Raw genomic sequence first — 4,976 nt, 5'->3', positions numbered from 1 at the left:
TAGAGAATGTAAATCCACCCTACAATGAGACACCATTTGTATATCCAACAAAAAGCTTAACATTGAAAATACTGCATTGGTGGGTGCACAGGACACTTTCATCCCTTGTACATCACTAATAGAAGTATAAAATATGCAGTCATTTTTTCTTAGAAAGTTAAAACACACTTCATTGAGTAACCCCACTCTTCACTATTTCCCTAAGTGAACTGTAAATATAGCTTAATACAAATATTTGTTTGTAAATATTCGTAATCTCTCAGAGCTACAAACAACCAAATGTGCTCCAGTAGTGGGTGGGTAAATGAACTGTAGCATATTCTTACAGCAAATTCTATTCAGCAGTAAAGTGAACTATTGACTTCTGGCCACAATACATATGAGGCCTCAGTACATGGGCCCGAGTAGCATCCCTCACAGAGCCCTTGTGTTTGCAATGGCTTTCTACTTGGTTGGATATTCTGCTGTCACCCTCTTGAAATTCCCAATATGTTCCAAGGACTTCTCTATCTTCAGGCCTCACTGAGCTTTCAAATCATATAGCCTGTTTGTCACCAGTCCTCTGCATCATAAGACCCATAAAGCAGGTCAACTTTAGATCTGTAGTCCATATGTATAGTTTTTCTGTCTTTAGGCTCAAAGAGTAAGATTAATTCCATCGTAATATTTTTTGTTTCCTTAGTATCTGGATCTTTTCTTCAGGCCAAAGGAAAGCAGATCAAAAACTGTTCAGTCTACTCAAAACTAACCAATTGAAAATTGAAGATTGAAGACTCTTCAGTGATTAGAAAAGACATGTTTTCTCCTGAGTTTGAAGCAAACTGTTACTTTGAATGAGTCTGATTTGTACGATTGTAAAACCTTAAAGTTTGACTTTCTGTTTTTCCAAAGGCTTTTTGTAAACTGACCAGGCCATTTAATGATGTTTAAAGACAGGATGGAGAACTCAGTTTATATTATTCCTATTTAAATACCTATTTAAATTTCATAACTTTAGCACTTAAAATGAAATAAAAACAATCTCTGTACAACTAGTATTAGTAAATCATGCCCTCCAAAATGATGTTCTTGGATCTGTGGGTGTGACCTAATTTAGGAATAAAATCTATGTAAGTGATCAAGTTAAGATGAGTTGATTGCATAGCTCTAATTCTATGATTGGGAGAACTCATATACATAGGATAAATTGGGACAAATACATATAGTTGGAGAAAGATGTGAAGACACGGAGAGAGTGCAATACACAACTCAAGGAATGCCCGAGGCTCCTCCACACTAGGGCAGAGGTATGGAGTGCCTTTATCCACATAGCCCTAGAGGGAAACAGCCATACCTGAATCTGGCTTTTGGACTTCGAGCCACTGGAATTGAGGAAAAGAAATCAGCTTCTGCTATTTAATACACTGAAATCAAAGAACAGGAATGTATCATAATTAAACTCTAGGGTAAATTTGGGATCCCCATTTCATTCTCCATTGTATCCTTTTTACATGTGTAGTCTTTGTTTCACCATCCCACTCTAAGTGGGTTTTGCTTGGGTCATCATCACAAATATAACATCTCACTGTGTGATCTGATGCAATGACCCTCTGAGTCTAGTTCGCAGATCGCCTACACTGAAGTCATGAGACATGCTCGCTTAAAACACAGGTTTTGCTCCCATACCAGACTAGTAGAATTAGATTCTAAACCAAAGGATAGGTCAATTCTATCTTAAGGTATCCACCCCTCACACACACTCCAATACCTCTGCGAAGTCTAAAGTCTAAAGTAAAATAAAGTTTTACTTCCTTGGAATCCCTGAAAGAATCTCTGGCTGAGTGGCCAATGTCACATAATGTGGCAATTCACAGATAGTTACAGCTTACCACTTCCCTGGGACGATCTCAATTCTGGACTTAATAAGTGTGCCCCTTTATCTTGGAAAAGGCTCTTAATACTTGGCCAGCAGAGAGCAGAAACCTCACACTTAATCAAAATCAGCAGAAGGGGTCCTGAAACCAGAATCTCCCTATGAGCCACCCCTCACCCTTGTTTCCCGAAAGGAAGGGAAATGCTTGGGAAAGAGATGAGTTGCTAGTTGCAGTGATTTTTGACTCACCCTTACCACAGAATTCACAGCACACATTTTGAGTTTATTAGCTAGACTTGATTACTTACCGCTTCTTCAGGTAGAAAAGAATTACTCTGTTGTATCAAAAGTTGACTTCTTATTTCTTCAAATGTCAGCAGGATCTGCTCTGTAGAAGCTGGAAAATCCAAGGCCTAGAAGCAGTTTCTCCTCTTTTTGCTGGCATTTTGTAGTTTGGTACATTTAGTTCACAAGATACAAGACAAATAACCATCACCTAAGGGAACTGAAGCCAAACCCCACCTAGATCAAGGCATGTATAGGGAAGAGCAGACTTCAGAATGACAACCCATTGGGCAAAGTTTGTTAATTTCTAGGCAAATCTGAAGCTCTTGGGGGTGTCTGCTGGGGTGTGACCAAACTCCTCCAGGCTTTTATCTATCTGATCTATAAAGGAAGGGTGATAGGACATTTCTCACCAGGTCTTCTTAGTTTAAAGAGCAGGGCATACCTTTCCTAGGAGCTTCTTTACCTGTGTGTGCTTATTTACCACCATTACCAATTTTGGAAATGGGCACATTGGTATATTTGCTATAAAGTTAAAAATCTCAGGCTATTTGTCTGAAGAAACACTGCCGTGGCTTCTGTCAGAGGGAGTCTATTAACATATATAACATGGGGTTTTACTTGAATGGCCCAAGACAAAGGATCTTTAGTTAGAAACATGGCTTCTTTTTAAAGTCATTTTTCTAATTCAAAGATAGTCTTTCTTCTGCTCCTTTCCTTCCTTCTGTCTAGGCATCAAGTCAAGCACAAATTCAAATTTATCTACAATGAATTTCTTACTTATCACAGCACTGTTGAAATGGTGTGAATGTGGCTACATATTTGTGGGTATTTGTGTGTGTGTGTGTGTGTGTGTGTGTGTGTGTGTGTGTGAAGTACGAAGAGAGAGGACAAGTGGTTGTTGTTTGCATCCCTATGCAGTAGCAATTTGAAGTAGTATAAAAATCGGCTTTCCTCTCTCAGTTCAATTTCCTTAAACTTATAGAATGATTTAATATTTACTCAAAACATAATTTTCCATCACTAACTCTAATCACACATTTGCAGAAGAGAGACAACTGTACAAGAAAAGATGGGAACAGAAACTACTAGATTTTAAGCCTAGGTTTCAAGACAATTTAGACAAAACAACTTTAGTCTTCCATTACGTTTTATTTAATTTTCACAGTAGCTCTGAACTTTAAAATTCATGGTCACCTAGAATATTGATGAAAAATGCTAACTCCATGGTCTCCCTAAGTAATTTATCTAACAGTCATAGTCCAGATAAGTTCCATGACTTGTAAAGACCAATTTATTTTAACCAGCTTGAGGGAGCATTTATCTTGAGTTGTGTATTCTAAAAGAATACCTTAGGTGCAACCTCCTAATGTGGAAGCCAAAGATGCCAAAAGATGTAATAATTTGATGGACAATATTAGAAACACTCAAAGAACATTTTGGAAAGCAAAAGCACGATATTTGTATCAGCTCAGAAACCAGTGAAAACAAAGAAAACTTCCTGGCAAATGTTACATCTGAACAGAGGCTTAATGGGCATTCTTAGGAATTAGATAGATAAAAGGTCTGGGGCTGGGACTAGTGGGGAGAGAGACACGAGACTGAACAGCTAGTACGATTAATAAAATGATCTCAGTTTTGTTGCCCAGTAAAAAATGTACGTGCTGTGTCATAAAGGTTTTTTTTTGGAAATATTAATGAGTTGGGTGTTCATCGTATGGTGGTGAGGACATTGTTAGGTTCTCCACTCAGTAATAGCATGCGAAACACCCATTTTTAGACAGGGTGATAATAATGAAAATGCACAGAGGACATAAAGTCTGGAGAGAAGAAAACCAATTCAGTCCTGACTGCAGTAATCCAGAGAGGTAGGAGTTCTGATTAACTTGATGGCTGCTCTACTGGCAGGAAATGGAAGGACTGAATAAAATGTAAAGTCAGGAGCATGTAATACACAGGTGTGACAGAAATGAAAGTCAAAGAAGAGTAAGGAGCTCTAGGTGAGCCCAAGTTTCTAGGTTGTATTGCTATGTAGCATTTACAAGAAAGGTCATACAGAGATATGGTATAAGTTTAGAACTCTTGAGCCTTTGGTTCCGGTTGGGACAGACCTAGAAGTAGGCTGTAAGATCCATGCTTTTCCCCAAAAGAGTTGCTTGAAAATATCTACTTGTTCACTATTAAGTTTCAATCACAATTTACTGGCAAGAAAGTAGTCTCCTTATCTTTTCTCATTTTCACACATTCCTACAGGAACAGATAGATTAATGCAACTTTGTAAGTGGTTAATTTTTTGCCCGTTTGTGTAGTATTGAGGGCGTTAGATGTATGTGCCTCCTCCACAGGTTGAAAAGTAGACACATAGCAGGTGTATTTGATCAATGAATGAGGAGGGGACTACAAAAGACAAAGCATGATATCTTTTGTTCAATTCACTAGCAGAGAGATCATGCCTGGGTATCCTACCACCTAACCTAGTCAGGAAACAAAGACATTTCTTCCTCTGCACAAAATAAACCACTTGTAGAGTTCAGTCTTGGGTGCCCAAGAGCTTTGTGTTCATACCGAGATCAGAATAAACAGATCACAGTTTCAACATACAGTCTATGCACTGGAAAGATTCATAGATTTGTTTTCGGGATAAGAAACAGCTGCTGCAGGTGGTTAAATACAAGTGGACCCCAGGTTGAAATGTAGTAGAAATCCAGACCTAGTTCTTTCCAGGTAATTACTACTCTCACAGCTCCAGAACACATCTGTTCAAATAAAAAACCTCAAGCAGAACATTTTGTGGATTTGCATATACCATGCATGTGTTCTTTGTACAATATGGCGCTTT

This window comes from Nannospalax galili, unplaced genomic scaffold, assembly GCF_000622305.1.
Source record: "Nannospalax galili isolate Female #2095 unplaced genomic scaffold, S.galili_v1.0 scaffold1016, whole genome shotgun sequence".
NCBI lineage: Eukaryota > Metazoa > Chordata > Mammalia > Rodentia > Spalacidae > Nannospalax > Nannospalax galili.
Note: the sequence above shows the minus strand (reverse complement) of the source record.